The following is a 21,385-nucleotide window of genomic DNA, read 5'->3' as shown; positions in this document are numbered from 1 at the left end:
TGCTCTGATGACTTTCACATAAAAAAGTCTAAAATGCCACAACCTTGCTCACAACAATCAAAACCAGACAGACATATTGTGGATCTCCTCCTTAATACAACTGATAGGCAACCAGAAGGCATTTTCTGCCTCAATGACGACATCAACTTCCATGGAAAAGTCCTGCTACTTTGCTTGTTTATTAAAGGTATCCTATAACTAATTGTGAGACTAAATACAGAGTCAACATGTGCCTGCGTATCTCAATGGAGTTTCTAAGGCCTTCTAAGCAATTATAAAGGAATAATCCATTATAACAATAAGATGCCAAGCAAGATACAGTGGCACATAAATCAAGCTTGAGAACAAACCCACTCACTGACTCTCTTTGCCATTCAGATGATTAATCTCTCCTTAAAGCATACCTGCTCCTGTCAGCACTGTTGCTCTTACCTGCCAAAGCTTGCCATTGACAGGCACTGCCTTTGCTTATGGCCACAGTGGCTGTGGGGTACCATGCAATTTTTAACCAATGCAAAGCCTCAAGCAGCTTGGTAATAACATTACACTTCATGTATTTTGTAAGATTCAGTGACAACATAGTGTACCTTTTCAAATTTACACAGCATGTGTTTAAAGTATCCTTTATCAAGCCTTGAAGGGAAAGAATTTCTTTAACCTGGGTTCTCTAGGAAAAAAAAAATTCTCCTTTGGCAAAAAATTTCAGCCAGCTGGATAACTGACAAAAATGGATATTCATATATAATGAAAACTGAAAATGTAGCTTTACTAAGATAGAAGCAATTCCTCATTTATCATTCCCCAGGTACTTCTCAATAGATAACCAGTCCTGTTCTGCAAAAGGACTAAAAGACTCCCCATATCCCCCACCTCCCTAGTATGTATTTCCAAGTAATATGGAAGCACTATTAGCCTAGACTATTTCTGTCACTATAGCAATACCAATAGATTAATTATGCCAGAGGCTGTTCACCGGCTCTGAGAGCAAGTGGCCTGGAACAGCCTGTGCCAACATTATTACTGCATTGTACTTCTCACTGTAGTTATTCTCTTAGCCTCCACAACAGAAGTTAAGAGGTCCAAAAAGTCTTGTGGGGACTACAAGACCCCTACAGCCTGTGCTAAACCCCAACCTATGACCATGGTTTGTTTGGAAAGTGTTAAGTGGCACATGCAGGAGCATATCAAAGACCACTCTAATAGTTCAGCTGTATGGCCCCATCAAGTTCTCATCCCTGAAAACTTCATACAGTACTGCTTAATTTACAGAGGCTTCTAGCTCAATGGTGTCTAAAACAATAGGATCTCTTTGAGAAGGTCTGTAGCAGTTTTAGTGCAAATTAATTGATAAAAGCAATAAAGGCTTTAATAATAGAAGTTTTGGAGCATTAAGTGCATCAGCATCATAGGTTTCATTCTACACACATTAATAGAAGTATCATGTGTAGAAAGATTCACAGATATGGCCCTCTAAATACATCTAACAACACCCAAGCAATTTCTGGTCAAAATGCAAACATATTCTTTAAGCACAACTTCTACACAGGAAGCACTAACAATCTAACAGATTGCTTGAAGATGAGAAGGTGTATCAGAGAAGCTACGGAATCACAGAGTAATTAAAGCTGTAAACAACCTCTTAAAATCACGTAGTCCAGGCCCTTCTCAAGCAGGGCCACTTAGAGCAGATTGTCCAAAATTGTGTTCAGATAGGGTTTGAATATCTCTGACAATGAAGGCTCCACAACCTCTCTGGGGAACTGGACCTAGGATTCCAGATGCAGTCTCACCAGTGCTGAGCAGGGAGGAATGATCACATTCCTTGACCTACCAGCAATACACGTCGTAGTCCAGGATGCTGTTGGCTGCCATTGTCATAAGGGCACATTCCTAGCTTATGGTCAGCATGGAGTACAGCAGGAACCACAGGTCTTCTTTTGCCAAGCAGCTTTCCAGCTGATCAGGTCCCAGCCTATACTCATGCATGAGGTTGTCCCTTCCTCAATGCCTGCCCTTTTCTCCATCCTCTCAAGGTCTCTCTAAACAGCATCACACCCAATCAGTGTATCAACCATTCCTCCCAGTTCTTTTTTTTACCTTCTGTAACCTTGTTGAGAGTGCACTCTGCTCCACCCTTCGCATCATTAATGCAGATGTGTAAAGTATTGAGCTCAGTATCAACCCCTGGGGTACCACATTAGTGACTGGCCTCCAAGTGGACTTTGACCCACTGACCACAACCCTCTTGACTCAGCCATTCAGCCACTTTTCCATCCACCTCACTTGCTGCACCATTACTTCATCTGTTTGTCTTTGAGGATGTTATGGAAGACTGCTAAAAGCTTCACTAAAGTAACAGTAAACAACATCCACTGCTCTCCCTTCAAGTCAGCCACATCATTTTAGAAGGCTGTCAGATTGCTTAAGCATAATTTACTCTTTGTAAATCCACAGTGACTATCCTGGATCACCTTCTTGTCCTTCCTGTGTAAGGAAATAATTTCTGAGATTAGTTACTCCATCACCTTCTCAGGATCAAGGTGAGGCTGACTAGCCTGTAGTTCCCCATATCCCACTCCTTACCCTTCTGGAAGAGAGGCATGGTATTTGGTTTTTTCCCACTTTCAGGACCTTCCCTCGATTGCCACAACCTTCTGAAGATAACTGAGTGGCCTCACAGTGACATAAGCAAGTTCCCTCAACACTCATGGATGAAATCTATCAGGCCCTATGGACTTGTTTACATCCAATTAAAGTGTTCCTTAACATGATCACCCTCCACTAAGGACAACACTGCTCCAGACTTTCCTTCTGGTCTCAGAGGTCTGGGATTCCTAAAGGCTAGAAAGGACTGAAGCAAAGGTGCCACTGAGTACATCAGCATTTTTTGTGCCCTCTGTCAGCAGCAACCCTGAGCCATTTAGCAGATGTATTTGTAAAAATCCTTTCTTGTTGTCCTTCACATCTCTTGCCAGATTCAACTTACCATGGGCTTTGGCTTACCTGACCCCACCCTGCACAACTGGACAGTATCTCTATTCCTCCTGGGTCACCTGTCCCTGCTTCCAAGCTGTCTGCTTGTTGGATGGACCAAATTAAATCTTGGAGAAGATCACAGAATCACAGAACATCCTGAGTTCGAAAGGACTCAGAAGGATCATTGAAGTCCAACTGCTGGCTCAGCACAAGACAGCTCCAGGAATCACACAATGTGCCTGAGAGTGTTGTCCAAACACTTCTTGAACTCTGTCGGGCTTGGTGCTGTGACCACTTCCCTGGGCAGCCTGTTCCAGTACTCAACCACCGTCTGGCTGAAGAACTTTTTCCTAAAATCTAGCCTAATTCTCCCCTACACAGCTTCATGCCATTCCCTTGGGTCCTGTCAGTGGTCACCAGAGAGAAGAGATCACTGCTTGTCCCTCTGCTTTGCCTCGTGAGGAAGCTGTAGACTGTGGTGAGGTTTCCCTTCAGTCTAATCCAGGCAGCAATCCCAGCAGTTCCTCCTATGTCTTCCCCTCTAGATCCTTCACCATCTTTGTAGCTCTCCTTTGGATGGTCTCTAATAGCTTTACATCTTTCTTCTTGTGGTGCCCAAAACTGCTCACAGGACTCAGTGTGAGGCTGCACCACTGCAGAGTGGAGTGGGACAGTATACTCCATCAACCAGCTCAAGACACTCCTTGAAGATCAGTCTTGGACTGCTCTTCAATCCAGGGTCATGGGATACCATGGGATACCATGTGATTCTTCCAAGCAGATACCTAAACAGGCCAAAGCCTGCCTTCCTGAAGTCTAAGGCTGTGATCCTGTTTCTTGCCCTGCTCCCTCCTCTCGTGCTCCTGAACTCCACTGTATCATGGTCGTTGCAGCCAAGGTTCCTCCTGACCTTCATCTCCCCAACCGGCCTTTCTCTGTACGTATGACATCCAGCAAATCTTCTCCTCTTGTTGGCTCTGTAATCATCTGTGCCACAAAGCTATTGTTTTGTGTTGCACACCAGCAGTTATGAGAGTGGTTTCACATCCCCCCGTGGGGACCAATGTGTGTGAATGAGAGGCTACTTCCAGTTGTCTGAAGGTCTCATCTACTTCTTCCTGATCACGTGTCACTACATGTTGGTAGTATCACCCATGCTGGTTTACCTGCCATTCCATCCCCACAGCAGAGCTCCTTGCTTCCCAACTGCTGTTTCACTTAAGAGATGATTTCTCTTTCTTGCCTTCCCAGTCTGTCCTTCCCAAAGAGCCTGTAACCCTCAATTTCTAAATACAGCTTTACTGCAAATGCAAAGCATTATAGTATCTAATAATATTTTAATCTCTAACCTTAGATAAACATTTTTAAAATAGCTTGCTTTATTCTGTATATGCCAAATCATACAAGCTAAAGTACTTTCAGAAAATAAACCAAACTGAATGGAACAAACCACATAATACTGATAAAATACAAAGCAGTGTATTAGTAAAGCTCTACTGCTCATTATGGGACAAATAAGGAATTGTAGTAAGTCAGTTTTATAGTTAATTACCTCAAAGGAAGGACATGCTTTTTGTATACATAAGTATATGAACATAAACCACATAGAGGATATATGACTTAATTTCCCAAACATTATACTCCCTAAGGAAAGACATCATAATGGCAACAAAAAGTAATGGTGTGTGTTAGCCATTAGTTATATAATTGGATCGAGAAAAAGAAAAAAACCACTATTATTACTATTATTCATGTTCCCATTTATTAAGCTATGCTTGACCATAGATAAGATTTTTCAGATGCCTAGGAATGAGTGCTGCTTTTCTTAGGATAAACATTAAACACTTCACATTTTCACAACCTCTGAACCACCGTCTTTGACATTTATAGTACACCTGCAAAATTAGTGGCTACTTTACAAAAATACCTTGTCAAATGGGGAAAAGAAAGAACTAATAGAGTGGGGTAAAAAGACTTATAAAACATTAATTTTGAAAAAATCATCAAATTTTAAGTGATTTTGCATGAGAAATTAAAAATAAGATATTTTAATGTGACTCACTTGAAGGTTTATTAAAATAAAATTATGGCCATCAAGCAAGCTCCCACTGCACTGAAGGATGACTGACTGTTACCTGCTCAGCATAAGGCTGCATTGCAAAGTCCATCAGTTAAATCTCATCAAAACATTACCCACAGGCAAGCTGAAGCAAGGCCAAATGAGTCATCTGACAAGTGTCATACTTGGTCCCTCCTCTGCTTCAGTGAGCATTTCATTCACGTTTATGCAACATGAAGCTGTACCATCATGGCCAGGAATGCTGAGTGATGAATGATCTTGTGTGGGGAACAGGAATCATGAGCTTACCTCACCGAGAAGAAGACAAAACTGGCCAACATAAAGACATGAATTACTTCGGAAAGCAAATGCAGTTTCCAATCATCAAGCAGTTTTGTGAACTTAGCTCTGAATGGGCCATTTAGTGGAGAAAAAAAATGAATTACTGAAGAAGTGGAGTACTTTTTGTTCCAGTCAGGGAACAACCAGGAAGAAAAGAAACAGTGACATACATTACATTTTATTTGATCCAAAATAGCAACGAAGCTGAAAAAAAAAATATTCACAGAATAAAGCTGCAAGTTCTCATAGAATCATAGAATGATTTAGGTCGGAAAAAGCCTGTAAAATCATTGAGCCCAACCATTAACCCAGAACTGCCAAATCCAACACTAAACCATGTCTGTAAGTGCCACATCTACATGCCTTTCAGATACCTCCAGGGTTGCTTACACAATCACTGTCCTGCGCAGCCTGTTCCAGTGCTTGATGATGCTCTCCATGAAGGAATTTTTCCTAACATCCAACCTAAATCTTCCTGGCGCAACTTTGAGGCCATTTCTTCTCATCCAGTCACTTGTTATCTGGGAGAAGAGACTGACCCCCACCTCGTTCTAACCCTCTCTCAGGTAGTTGTAGAGAGCAGTAATGTCTCCCATCAGCCTCCCTTCCTACAGGCTAAACAACCCCAGTTTTCTCAGCCGCTCCTCATGAGTCTTATGCTTCAGACCTTTCAACAGATTGGTTACCCTTCTCTGGATCTGCTCCAGCATCTCAGTGTCTTTCCTGTAGTGAGGGGCCCAAAACTGAACAAAAGATTCAAGGTTTGGCCTCACCACTGCTGATCACTGCCTAGTTCTGCTGACCACACTATTGCTGATGCAAGCCAGGAGTACAAGAAGGAGCCTGTTAACTGCAGCAAAATATATGAGATTCTCCCATGCAGAAAAGACTACTACACCCCTAGAGAGTGTTTCCATCAGATGATAGGTCAGGCTGAAAATCTGAATCCATCACTAACGACAACTCTCTATAAAAGTGAATACTTGAGTAGTGAGCTGTGAGAAGTCTGAAATATAGTTTTCAGCCAGTCCGCTTGGGTGTTGTGGGAAGCCCAGCTGCTGCATTGCAGAGCACACTACAGGTTTCATCTGCCCAACTTCACATCAGCCTAAACTTGAGGCTGCCACAGCAAGATTTGTACTGGTATCCATGTCAGCTCATTTAAGGCTGACTGGGACACACTGATCACAGGATTCACAGCACTATTCCTGTGACAGCAGTGCAGAAAGAACCCTGTTTCTTAAGTAGGTCTTTTTTTCTTCCTGAGTCACAGCTGAGACCATGTTCTAACAAAATGACCCCGTAACACACCTAGCTAAGAGATGTGCATCATGGTCCCCCTAATAAACTAAGTAGGCCTAATCAAGCGGGTGCTCAATTATTTGCAGTTTGGGTGCTACTATGGGGCTGACCGGACATCCACTCACATCCATAAACATTTATGTACCGACGATTGCAGAACGAAGACAGAAAAGCTACAGGCAGACAGCTTCCCGTTCACAAAAGCACAAAGCATTGTTGCATAAACTTTGACTATTATCTCTAATGAAAAAGTAAAAATTAAAATGCCTCCTAAATAGCTATGGACAAACACCACAAAATCAAACACTTTTCTACACTACTCAAACTAGGGAAGGATGTTTTTTATCTCAAGTGGCTGACAAAAAAGTGAAAGCACAGAGAGGAAAAGGTGGGGGAAAAAAAAAGAACTGTAATTCCAGGAGTCATGAAAGTCATGAAACACTGCAGCAGCACAACTCATAGGAGGAGTAGTAAAATATAATAAGTGTTTTTGTGTAATTTCTGTTGGTGTAAATCAGTAGGACTCTGCTGACATTAATGAAACCAACTCGACTTATGGCAGAGAATCTGGTTCTTTATTTGCTATGATGACAACTAATGTCTAAATTCAACTGCAGATTTTATAGAATTATAATTAAAGTTCTACAATAACATAGAACAAATGTAGTCTGTGCAAAAGAGCTTTATTGTATTCATCTTGTAGTCTTATATTGACAGTGGCACTGATATACATAATTAAAATATTAATAACACCTCTGTGACAGGCAGCAACACAGCATGAAATGAATACTTCAGAACTAACTACTAGCAGTCACATATTAGGATAACTAAACAATATCATTTTATAAGACAAAGTTAGCAAGAATTGCAATATTTAACTCATGCCACTCCGGAACTCTCAAAATGTTTTAATAATGTAGACTATACACATATATATATGCACATAACACATAGCTAAGTGCTTGGGGCATTTGACAAAGTAAAATATTAACATTCATGTTGCAGGCCTCATGCTCCTATCCATTTGACAGGCATAAATACAGAGAATTTATAAGCAATGAATTTACAATAAAACCAGTAGAATCATAGCAAGGATTACTAGAGGTCATAACCAGACCATGAGTCAATTCCACTGTGCTACAAAAAAAATCACAGAATCAACTAGGTTGGAAAAGACCTCTAGGATAATTGAGTCCAGCCTAACACCACCTTGTCAACTAGATCTGAGTGCCACATCCAGTCTTTTCTTAAACACCTCCACCACTTCCCTGGGCAGCCCATTCCAATGCCCAGTCACCCTTTCTGTGAAGAACTTCTTCCTGATGTCCAAATTACAGATGTCATTTGTTACCTCCCCTATCCTCCATTCTTCCCTATCCCCACTCCTTGTCAGGCCACTTCTTCTCCACATAATCATCCTCCTCTCCTATTTACTAATGACTGTCCTGTACTCAGATAAACCAAGTGATGCCATTCACACTAGTTCCTCCTCAAATTGTATTGTCCGTATTTTTACCTAGCTTCCTTCTCAGCTCTCCATTCTGACGCCCAGCAAGTCATTATCGGCATAATTCTTTTCAGCCATGCAATTTCTGGACACATTGCATAGACGCTCCTTTGGAGATTTCAGTTTCTGCATTCTACTCAGCATGGCAATTTCCAAAATTTTCAAAAGGCTCTTAACATGAGAGAACTTCACAGCAACAACAGAAATTAAATCCCTGGCTGAAAGGTGATGTGTGGGTCACCTTTTAGACACCTGTCTCAAACATTGGGAACCAAGCTTTGTAATGCACTTTAGCAAAACAACTTCTTTTTCTGCAGGAATGGGAAGACATTTTTCAAAATACCAATTAAGGCTCAGAAAAGAGAGGGGAACAAAACTTTTCATCTCAGTCAAGAAAGGCATGGTAAAGTTACAAATAGCTAAAAAGGGTCTGCTGGTCAGAGGTATTCAGCAGCCCTTGTAAAAGGAATGAGATCATGAAAAGCTGATAGTTTCACTCTAGTTTTTCCAAGATTTTGTAGATGCATAAAGCCGTATTTTTTAAAAAAATCTACAATATCCAGTTTAGATAACAATCCTCATTTACTGCAAAGAAAGCACATAAACTAAAAATATTAGAGTTCTTGAAGTACTGTTGGAAAGGATTAAAATGCAATAAGTGTAATGCAAAATTAGAATGCAAACATCACTGAAAAATGGAGAGCAAAACCCTTCTTCTAACTTGTGGTTGATTGACAGAATTTGGAATTGACACTTCTTGGGACTACACAGTAAACACAGCAATTTCTGTTTTCATAATGGATCATTTTTCTTTTTTTTTTTGATGGACACAGAGATTAAGGTTCAGCTAATCAACCATGAAAAACTACAAAGCGCGTCAAGAGAAACAGCTGGCTGTAACACACAGCAGAGAGAGAAGTGCAACAAGTTGCAGGGAGTACAGTGAGGGCTGGCTGGGTTTCATGGGAAGGTGAGGGGGAGCCATGTGGAAGTTCATCACATTGGAGAGCAGCTGTGCCAATCCTTGGGAAACGGAACTCGCAAGGCAAACAGTGCCAAGGAGACTGCATTGGTCATACTATGTAAGGCTAATGGCATCTAGGTGAAGGTGTCACAAACACCAAATTCAGGTGCAGATGTTACAGAAGTGGAACCGATGGGCAAAAGTAATTTGAGGTATGGCACTGGAGTGACCAGGGACAAGGGGTTGCTGTGGGGAAGACCACAGGTGTGGATAAGCTACTGGTGAGACCCATTCCTGCATAAATACAGGGAGGTTGTGTGTGCATGTGTATCCGTGACCCAATTGCAAGCACCTAACATGCAAGACCTAACTGCTGATGCATAAGAACAGGATCAGGCTGTTTGTACTGGCCTTGTTTATGGGCGTGCTGTTTGTGTTGATATGGTGCCTGCAAAAGCACTGGTTGCCTGTACGCATGATGCATTATTTCAGTTGTGCTACTTTAATTGAAACCATAACACATAAAATACATGCCTGACAATTCATAAAGAGCATTAGTATTAGGATATACATTAGGATAAGGAGGGAAAGAAGACATTGGTTTAGTCAGAAAGGAGGTCTGATGAAGCATGTAGAATATACACCAGAACATGCTGACCATACGTAGCCTGTTATCTTGCTCCAGTGCCATCACTTGTTTGACACTACAATTATATTTCCTTGAAATATGCTCTGACTACAGTTCTGCCTTGGGTTGTTGGGGTAGGTACTGCTGGGTCTGTGCTGCAACACTGCAAGTTGTTGATATGTCTGTTCAAGAAAACTCTTATCTGTAACTACCAGGAAAAGTGTGCTTGTGATATCAAACACTGAAAATAAAAGTCAATCTTCAAAACAAACAAAAAAACCCCTACCAAACCCCAAAACTAACAACCTGTATGAAGGTAACTTGTAGTGTTAGGTTAAAGAAGTTTATTATTTCACAGGATGCCTGAGCTATGGAGGCTTTGGCAACTTGTTCCATACGCATGCCAAATGAATTCAAATTGTTGGGGTTTAAGTCTCTGAAGAGTTGTCAAACTAGCATGTTTCCAAAGCACTATAATTTATGTTATTGGTAGTAAAAGTCTACTCATTCAAAAATATTACACATATTCACCATAGTTATGCAGAAGTTCACACGAGCAAGTGGATTCCCCAAATGGTGTTTCAAAAAAATTATATGAGATACTAGCAATTACTTTTTTTATATAGGCAGGCAGAGACAGCCAACATAGCCTGATGAAATTATAACTAATCCTGGTTGTTATCAGACAACTCAAAACTGCCAGCAAGAAACACTCCTTTAACTTGTCCTTATATTTGCAGACTAATTCCATGTTTTATACTTTAATAAGATTGATGATAATGTCCATTTTCCAGAAAAAGAAAAGCATTTTGCTGATACGGTGTATAAACACTTCAGGAAAAACTATTTCCTCTCCTATCTTTCAATGAAAGCAGTTTTTAAAATAGACTTATTCATCATTCTGTGACAGCATTTAGAAAAGAGTATTTATCCACTTATCCAAAAGCCTGGTCAAATGATATCATCTCCTTGAATATCATCCCATTTGAGTATTTCTATTACCCATATGCTTACTAAAAACACTGATCTTTATTCCACTTTTTATGTGACAATCTAAATCGCCTTGAGTAATCTGTCTGAGATAATTAAATTTATTTCATTAATACTTGCAAAAGGTTCCAAGGGCATATAGTGGATTAAGTCTGTTTTTCAAACATGTTGCTTAGATTTCATGTTCTACATGCTAAAGAAAGAAGTGAAGTGTCATTTGACTCACAGGAAAACAGGAATGGAAATGATCTCCAATCCCTTGCTTTTTTAAACTGTATCATATAAACTGTGTCTTATATCCTCCTTTAAATATCTACCAATAAACAGTGTAAACATATTTTGGATTATTCAATCCAATGCTATGACTGAAAACTTGAAAATTAACTCCGTTGCTCTAATCTTTAAGGGTCTTCTCCCTTGCAATCTAAATGTAGAGTGCCTTTAGTATTTTTGCTACAAATTATTTTTTGTTTTAAAGATTTCTCATTTCTTTCTGGTGTTTATTCCCTCTTGATCTTACTTTTGCTGTATTGGGCAAATCTATGTGTTCCAGTGTCCCCTGAATTTTCCCTCTTCAACCATCCTAACAGCACTTTCTGCATTTGCTACAGTTTGAATCCCCCCTCTGAAACATGCCTAGCTGTAATTATTAATACTTCTCTATCTCTACAATGGCATTTGCCAGTGGCATACCAAAATGTCAAGACTTAGATGTCTCTCAGCAAATCAGTCAATAAATCAAGATTTCTCTCCTCAGTCATTTGAACACTTATTTTTAGATCATTGGGAAGATTTTGTTATAAATCCTCAACCATGTCTGTGAATTTTACTGTGTTTGTCTGTGTTCTTTATACGGAGGTCCCCCATTCCTCCTTCATATGAAAAAAAGCCACTATAAGTGTTTAACATTTTCCTGTAAGAACTAACTTGGCCTGCACTTCTACAAACCTCACTACAGCCCTCTAGTCTTTGCTTTTCAAGAAGCTTCCTACGTTCATCACTCCTTTCAACCTTTCCTTACACACTGGTTGCTTTTTTTGCAATGTCTTTATGGATGTGGTTATTCAGCTAATTATGCCTCTTATATCAGGTGCATGCACATCACTAAAAGATATGAGACTTTATAAACTAAAATATAAATCCAGATGATTAAAAATTTCTTCTCTAAATATGTAACACACTTCTTACAATTCTTTTCATCAGCAAGAATCACTGTACAAGTGCAGGAGATATATCTATGTGTGTATATACACACATATATGTGTGTGTGCATCTCTCTCGCATATTCACACACTACTCTATACCTTCATGCTGAATCTTGAAACTGGTACTTTCATAAGGGATGAAACACTTCTCCCTTTCTCTGCCTCTCCCTACAAGTTTCTTCCCTGAGAATCCCCCTTAGACTCACACATATCCACATTCAGCTCTCCAGTAAAAACAATGATTTTAGGATTTATTGAAGGCAGTAGTCTTCTATAATGTACCCATTAGACCACTTGCAAAGTGCAGTCTCGCAAAGCTATCCCAAAATAATTTTAAAGTAGCAAAGTCAGGTGCCAGTAGCAGCTTGGGTGTAATGGCAGGAAGATCAGTCAGAGTTGTAAAACCTGCCTGAGAAGAGCAATAAATTTTCAGATAGTCCATGCTAAGCTTTAAGGTAGCCTAAGAGTGGCAGACAGTCCAAAGAACTTAAAAGCTCCTTAGGGAATATGACACTGGTGGATCACTGCAAACACATATAAGTTTTCTCTTCCATGTAGCAGGAGCATTTAGCATTTCTGTGCAATTTAGCATATTCTATGCAAATCTAGCCAAAAACTCAACAGAAAATCACTTTCTGCCATTAATATTTACATTAAAACATCATTATGACTTTCACGTATGGTACAACGCTTAGCCTGGCAACATGTGGATCACTTAGCTTTTTATTTGTCACTAAACAGCAGTTATGAAAAAATTCACATTCAGTTCTTAATCTTTGACACAGATTTGGGGAGGAGAGACTGACAGCAAATACCTCCTTAAAAAATTCATTTAATCTTGCCATGCTTCAGCTTTGCAACCTAAATTGAGAATTAAGTCAATGTATTTCTAGCATCTGCTAATTAAAATATAACCCCTAGTATATGAGAATCCCAATTTTATGTGGTAGATGTTCCATGCACCTGTACTATAAACAAAAACAAACAAACAAATAGACAAATAAAAAAAAACAGTGGCCAAAACTAAAATTTTTTGAGCAAATTTGTCTGGAGGTTCAGCTGGTCAATTCTTTAAATTTAAGCACAAAGACAAAAAAACAGTAACAGTAAGGTAAGTGCTGTGTGGCCAACTGTTTCAGACTGCCAGATCCTAAGCATGGGCAGCCATGACATCCTTTCTTTCTAAGGATGCTCGGGAAATGTCAGCTGATTCAGTGCAGCTTACTGGAAGAGCAGCTTATGGAAAAAAAGCAAGCCGTCCAACCAAACCCCCTCCGAGCAGCTCTACAAAGCCTCGTCCTGTCACTCTCCCTAATGGTGCCCAAGCTTTCAGTGCAGGGCTCAATTGCCTATGCAAGTCACAGAGGCAAGGCTGAGAAAGCAGCTGTGCAGCTATTACACATTATGTTCAGGTGATAGGGTTCCTCCTCCAGGATCCATGTTCCTGAAGGCTCACACCATGAAAGCAGCTGTTTCTATGATCTGCCCATTAGCTTTGACTTGCTTTAATTAATTCTAGTTGGGGAAACTAGCAGGACTGTTCTCAAACAGAATTTGAGGATACTGATGTTTGGATTCCTCTGACTGGGTATCATTCAGTGCCTTTTGGAAACTTCTGGCTAGTCACAATGTGACACTCTGTGGAACCAGGTCCTTTTCAAGACCTAGCCACAATTTTGGTCCATGTCTGAAGACATGGAAATCCCTATTTTTTATATGTATGTTTTAACTAAAAAGATGCCCAACTGGAAAGCTGTGACTTGTCAGTATGCAACACCAATGCTATGTTCTTACAGTTTCCTTCTCAAAAGTAGGCCATTAACTCATACTTCCCTAGGACACTGTTAAAATGGTGGAACTGCATTTCCATAGATGTTGGCAACAGGAATCTTGCAACAAAACCTCTAAATATCATTACTATGAGCTGCCAGAATCAGCCCCTCGTGCCCAAAACAAAATGTCTTTTATCAGGATGGCTTTTTGCCAAGTCTTTCCTTGTCCAGCTCAAGGCACTGACTGGATTAACAAAACCAATAAAAACAGCAACAATAAGAAAATGCTGCACAAAAGGGATTATAAACAGGAACAGAAACATGAAGTACCTCTTTAGAGTACAAGTAAAACTGTTGTTCCCACCTGACCAAGCCCAGGAACAGCACTATCTAATATAGCACTCCTCAGAAACTGTCTCTTTATCATTTAAGTAATTTCTTAAGAAACATCCTCCATATATCCCTGACTTTCCAGTTTTACCTTAAGTTTCATCAATATTTCACTATTTTTTTCTTCTTACATTTGCTGGATGCTTATGGCAGGAGCTTTTACATGAGCTTCTGCTTTTTTTGAATGGCAAAAGACTGACACCATTAACAGACTCTCTACACACATTTCTACAAAATGTGCCCAGTATTCATCTCCTCCTTTATGAACTCACCAGATACAATTATTTTTAGATATATCTGCTGTATTTATCATGCATCTTTAACAAAGGCTTTTTATCCCAAGATTTAAAAAAAAAGATTAACCTGCATCTCAACGTGCAAGGAAAGACATTTTAACATAAAGCTGACAAAACTTAATATCAGACAACTAATAGAATTGAAGCAATGTTTCTTCATAAGAGCAGAGCTAAAAAAAACCTGTTTAAACACAGAGACCTAAGCTTATGCTTGAAATGAATAGGGAACCAAAGACATCAAAGACTGTATAAACTGCCATAATCAAAACCAGACGACAAAATTCAACCTGGCAGGTTTGGTAAATTCTGATTCCCACTGAAAAGGTGCAGTTGTGGGTCCATCTACCACCCAGTCTCATAAAATGTTTTCCAAGTGTCTTATCTACAAGGGTGGAAAGTCTATCCTACCACAAAGAACGAGAACAGCATGATTCCAAGACTAATCTCACACTAGTAAGGACTGGTGGGAAGCATATACCTTGACCTCAACATATTGGGAGCTCAAAATAGACAGAACATTCAGATTAATCTGATCGCAGAAGCGCTACAGAGTCTACATCTGTCTAATACAGGATGAGCTGCAGATTGTTTGCACATTGAGGCCGGCTCACTTCCACTTCTCACAGGATGACAGAAAAGTGACTGGAGCACCTCTCCTAGAGCCCAGACAGGCTGGGAGAGATGGGGTTGTTCAGCCTGGAGAAGAAAGGCTGCAGGGAGACCTCAGAGCAGCCTTCCGGTACCCAAAGGGAGCCTACAAGAGAGCTGGGAAAAAACTTCTGGCAAGGGTGTTCAGTGATGGGACAAGAGGCAATGGTTTTAAGCTGAAAGAGGCTAGGTTTAGATTAGATATTCACTGTGGAGGTGGTGAGGCACTGAAACAAGTTGCTCAGAGAAGCTGTGGATGGCCCATCCCTGGAAGTGTCCAAGGCCAGGTTGGATGGGGCTTTGAGCAACCTGGTCTAATGAAAGGTGTCCTTGTTCTGGTAGGGGGGTTGGAAGTAGATGATCTCCCTTCCAATCCAAACCATTCTATGATCCTATGAACCAAACCAAAAGCCAATCTGAGAAAAAAAAAAAACAAAAACAAACCAACCACACTACTAAAAGCTGGAAACCATACATGCCAGCATATCTGCATCTCCAGTAGTTTTCATAAATACATAGGAAAAAGTCAGGAGTAGAGCCAGAGAGAAGTAGAAACATTAGGACTGACTAATGCATCCTCCTATGGTTTCACTGAACATCAGTTATACTCTGCAGTATAACTTTATATGTATATTTCACATTAAAAATGTAACTTGATTGCAGACTATAAATAACCTTCTTTCCTAAGTGAACCTGAGATCACTTACCAATTAAAAGAAAAACAGTTATTATGCTGTTAAATTTTTTAAAATATGACAAAATTTTTCCATGCTATTTGTATCCTAAATAATATGTCTCTCCAGGTTTTAATTATGAAATGCTAAATAAATCCCATGAGGAAATGCTTATTTGTATCTATCTGCTAAATTCCTATTTGTAATTCCAGCTAATTACTTCCCCTGTCAGAAAAATACTGTCTGAAGTCCCAAGATGCCACAGAAGTACCTCAATCTCTTTCATTTCACGTCTCCCAGTGTTCGATACAGAAAATGTAAATTCATTTGTCTACTGCTGGAAGAGTCAGAAACTTGAAATAATCTCTGCACTGTCAGCAGGTCTTTACCTCATGTGCTTAATCCCTGTTGCCATGGTGATATTTAATTGTGCAGCCACACAGTTTGATTGGTTTATTTTAAATTGAAGTTTTTCTGTGGAATGGTTCAGGATTCCAAGCGAACATGAGATAAACGGCTTTCAAAGTATTGCAGTGAGTCATAATGTTGTCAGTGACTAGATTAATTTGAGTTCTGTTAAACTGTTTCTTTACCTTAATCTTATGCATTTATGTCAACATACATAATACGAGGATTTTTAGCATTATATTTGGAAGCTGAGCATTTTGTGTATAATTAAGCAGTATGTTATTGTAAGAAGGGCAATTAAAAACTAAATGAGAATTAAAATTCAGTAAGCTTTTGTTGGTAGTATTGTCTTTCTAAAACAAATTTTCTTCCTGTCCTACAATATCAATCCAGATCAGAACCTTTTACAGTAGGCTTATACTTGATTTTCTTTATAGAAAAATGTAAATATATTAATATGAGAGAAATTAAGCCAAAAGGATAAATTAGGCTTCTTCAGTGTTGGCTTCCATATACCTCAGTATGCAGTTCCTTAGTATAGGAATGTCTATTTGAAAAATATCATCAATATGGTATTTCCTGGTACAGCATAACACATTAGATAACTTATTTTAAATTCTGTACATATACTACAATCAACTGGTGAACTCAACAGTGCTATTTAAACAGCAGCAATATACTGTGCTAATTCTCATACTTTTTCTTTTTTCTCTATAACCTAGCTCTAGCACATTTTTTTCTCAATGTCATAACAGAAGCTCTAGGGAAAATTTTCACCTAGCCTTTGCTGTGAAAGGTCTCAATTCTACCACCAAGTATCAGATAGCTTTCCCTTATTTAATTTTTCAAGCTATTATGGCCACTAAGGCCCCAGTGTGTAGGCTGCAGGAAACACCTTTTAGGTGTTTCAGGTGCTGTATTCCTCTCTCTATTTTTAAGGACTATCAAGGAGCCTGGCTTTATTTCATATGCAGAGCCTCTGTGTTTGCATCACTGGGGTTACCAGCATGTGATCCAAGACAAGACCTAGCTTCTTACAAACCTCTACCACTCTTCCAGCCACCTGCATGGCTTTGTAGAGCCAGAACTTCACACTTTTAATCCAAATTCTTTAGGGAACACACTGTTTTACAAGAGAGGTGCTTGGAAAAGCAGACTCTGACTGGGGCTGTCATTCCCACACAAACTGTTTATAAGAATTAATTTGTTTTACACTCCTGGGAACGGTAGCTTGGTGTACCAAAGCAATGCTTCCATAGAAGCATTTACATGCTGCAATGCACAGATGAGATGCTGTTACTCCATACAAAACAGCTACCTAGAAGTATATGTTCTCCAACAATAATGAGGATTTAATCTTTGCACCTCTTTATGATAATGTACACTATGATTCTGGGTTAGGATACTTTGATTTTTTTTTTCTATACAGGTGTTGCTCCAGAAGTTTTATTCTGCTTCCTAATCCACCTTCAAGCACACAAGAGTAACAGTGTTCTGGATGCAATACTTTGAATTTCATGGCATCCCCATTCAGTTCGTGTTTGAAAAAAAACACAGAGGACTAGCTCAGGAACACCGACTTTGCTGTAGCAGAGGCCCAGAGTATGATTCCCTGTACTACGCTTAGGTATAATTACATCCAGGCAACCCAAAGCAAATGATTGAGCAAAAGCTTCTTCTCTTCTGAGTAGTCTCACCCATGTTCATACCTTCTTGTATAATTCCCCTCTCCTTTCCAGTGAGAAATCCTCTCGGTCCAGCAAGGGAGGGCTCTGTGTGCCTGCAGAGGGGACTCAAAAAGGGCAAGCCAGAAGATCGGGAAGGAATCAGGCTGCTGTGACTAGCTCCTGAGTTACTGCACACTAACCAGCTTAGGTAGAACTGCCTTACAATGCAATGAACTATCCCTTTTTCCATGCTCTAGTTAAAATAAAATAACCCCACAAACCATCACCTCCTTGCTAGCATTCCCTCCATTATAGTAGTTATTTATCCCAGTCAGTATTAACATCACTCTGTCTGTGATATTTATGACTGCGATATTTATGGCTAGAGGAACAACTCTTTGTGAAGGACAGACAATTGTTAAATCATTGTTTCTTTTCAGGAGGTTGAGTTGATTTAGCAATACTTTCTTTTTCACCATATGCCCGAGTAGTCTCTAGGCGAACCACTGACATAAACAGGTTGCTATATAATTTTTCTTTTCCCCCTTTCTAATTATTCAGGTTTGCTTTAAACAGTCACTTGAATCTGTGCATCCCTGCTGCTGCTCATGTCTTCTAGCCCCACTCCCCCTTCCAACATACGATCCTGTCCTTGAGTAGGTCAAACCCTTAGTAACAGAAAGCAAATTTGTATGCAGTCTGAAAGGAGCAGAGTAGCACTCTTTCTCTAATAGCACACTATTCATAACAACACTCCATATTAGAGACAAGGGAATTTAAAATAAAACATAGAAGAGACAGAAAAAATCAAGAATTGCCATACCAATCAGACCTGTTGTCCTCCTGGTCCAGTATCCTTTCTCTGACAGCATTCAATACCCGCTTCAGAGGAAGGTGCAAGAAACCTTGTAATTATAGAATAACCTGATTAATACAGGAAGTTTCGTCCTAGCCCTAGGCAGTCAGCAGCTGACTCACCCGCTTGTCTGAAACATAAGATTTTATATCTGCTCTAATTTTTTTTAAATCCTATGTAATTTAATAGTGAATGTCTCATTACAAATGTACTTTGCAAATACACATTTGAATCTTATAAAACATTTTAGGCTTTACTGTAACCTGTAGCTGAGAATTCTATTTGCTAATTATATAGGTTGTACTATTTTTATCACTGTTAAACTGCCTGCCATTCAATCTCATTGGATGTCCCTTTTAGGGACTCGGGAATAAGTGGGCCAGAGAGTGTGATTCCACTGCCTTTTCTCTTGGCATCTCACCTGGGAGCAGAGATGCCCAAAGAGGCACGCAGCAGTCAGCCTTTGGATTGAAGCGTTAAACCAGTGCACAGATGCTTCCATTCACATCTCTCACCTGAGGCAGATGGCACCTTGCACAAGTCACAAGTGCTCTTGTGGACGGAACAGCAGCAGCCATGTTCCTCATATTTTTGCGAATGCCACATAAATCTCCCAGTGAATCTAGTCGACATTGTTTCTGTACTTAGTGATGAAGGAATGGAATGCACTCAATAAAGTGCAATAAATTATACCTACAGGGTAGAAGGTGGCTCCTGTGACTTCAAACTTTCATTATGGCCTTATGTACTGTGGCAGTCTTAAGGTATAAATAACAGCAGCCTTTTCAAAACCCAGGAAGATGAACAACACAGTAACAACAATCAAGGCTTTCACTATATTTTATTTATATCCTTTGATGGTTTTCAGAACCTTCCAACAGAGCAAGCCCCAGAGAAATATTCTAAGACAGGACTAAACTACCAACAGGCATGTACAACCTACAAGACACGTGGACAAGCAGGTTGGGGCAGGGCTGGACATAACAAGAGAAAATAATAATTTAAAAAAATGATGAATGGTCTGGTCATCTTCTGTGCTTATTTATTTTTAATTAAACTAATTAGCAGGCTGTGAGCCTCAGTTTTGCATCTGGTATAAATTAGTGGTCCTTAATAAGCAGGATGCTTGATTGATACATCAATAATATCATCAATGACTGTGTTTTGTAATTCTACATTTCTGGCCAGCTATGAGAACTGGGTGTACAAGGAGGAGAATGCAGACCAGATAGGATGCATGCAACAGGCACAGCAGCACACTTGCAGAAAACATGAATGAGTTTCCTTGTCTAAGCACAGCAAGCACAGAAAGAATAGGAGAAAGACTACTAAAGAAAATTTAGGTAAGTATTTGAGTATAGAAAAATATCATGATGTTGTATTGCAAAGAAATATTTTACTGTGTATCCTTTGAGAATTTAAGATGTGAACTACACTAGTTAGCAAAGAACACAAACATGTCACCTGTTTTCTGTACGGGGCAAAAGCTGACATTTAAGAGGTTCATGTTTCAGGAATAGCATAGCTAATAACCCAAACAAGGACAACTTAAATGTAATTATTTAACAAGTCAAATATCACGAAGCTGATATTATATATGGAATAACATAATTTAGAGGAAAAAAGAATTAAGTTTACCAGAAAGACCTGAAAAAAGTCTAGAAGAATTTTTGTTACTAAAAAAAAACACCAGTGAAAAACAACAGCAGGCACTCAAGATATCAAAATGTGATGTGACACAAAAACATAGAATCATTTAGGTTGGAAAAGACCTCCAAGATCAACAAGTCCAACCTTTGACCAATCACCACCTTGTCAACTAGACCATAGCCCTAAGGGCCACATACAGTCATTTTCTGAATACCTCCAGGGATGGTGACTCCACCTGGACAGACTGTTCCAATGCTTAACAACTCTTTCCCTGAAGAAATTCTTCCTGATGTCCAGCCTGAACTTCCCCTGGTGCAGCTTGAGGCTTGGTCCTCTCATCCTGTCACTAGCTGCCTGGGAGAAGCCCCACCTTGCTACAACCTCCTTTCAGGGAGTTGAGGAATAAAGTCTCCCCTGAGTCTCCTCTTCTCCAGGCTAAACAAATCGAGCTCCCTCAGCCTCTTCTCATATAACTTAGTCTCTAGACCCTTCACCAGCTCCACTGCCCTTCTCTGGACACGCTCCAGCACCTGAATGTCTTTCTTGTAGTGAGGGGCCCAGAACTGAACGCAGGGTTTGAGATGCAGCCTCACCAGTGCTGAGTACAGGGGACAATAACTTCCCTGGTCCTGCTGGCCACACTGTTTCTGATATAAGCCAGGATTTGCCTTCTTGGCCACCTGGGCACACTGCTGGCTCATGTTCAGCAAGCTGTCAACCAGCATCTCCAGGTCCTTTTCCACTGGTCAGCATTCCAGCCACTGTCCCTAAGCCTGTAGTGCTGCATAGGGGTTGTTGTGACCCAAGTGCAGGATGCAGAAACTTGGACTTGTTGAACTGTTAAGGAAACTTCTCTGTCCAGCCATCCAGGAGTCATTCTGGCAGTCACAATCACGCCACCTAAGCTGGGACTAAGGCCCATTTACAGCTACACACACCACACTCACCCACCAGTCAGACCATGTTTCCTTACCAGCTAGACCCCAGGTTTCCTATGGTAGAGTCTCAGACACCTGGATCCTTAAAATAATTTAATCATGATTCAAAAACA

The 21,385-nt window shown here is 40.0% G+C and overlaps 1 protein-coding gene across 6 annotated transcripts in view; it reads right to left on the bottom strand.

Moving 5' to 3' along the window:
- The window catches only part of FRMPD4 (FERM and PDZ domain containing 4), a 301,848-nt gene that overhangs the window by 88,633 nt on the left and 191,830 nt on the right, over window positions 1-21,385 (bottom strand). Inside the window, exon 1 of one of the 6 annotated variants that reach the window (XM_064646613.1) lies at window positions 18,652-18,669. The exons of the other annotated variants lie outside the window; for them this stretch is intronic. The gene's annotated coding sequence lies outside the window, so the exon portion shown is untranslated. Of the gene's footprint in view, window positions 1-18,651; window positions 18,670-21,385 lie in introns of those variants that run through there. 6 annotated transcript variants of the gene reach the window in all.

Source organism: Pseudopipra pipra, chromosome 2, assembly GCF_036250125.1.
Source record: "Pseudopipra pipra isolate bDixPip1 chromosome 2, bDixPip1.hap1, whole genome shotgun sequence".
Taxonomy (NCBI): domain Eukaryota; kingdom Metazoa; phylum Chordata; class Aves; order Passeriformes; family Pipridae; genus Pseudopipra; species Pseudopipra pipra.
Note: the sequence above shows the minus strand (reverse complement) of the source record. Positions and strands in the feature narration are given on the sequence as shown.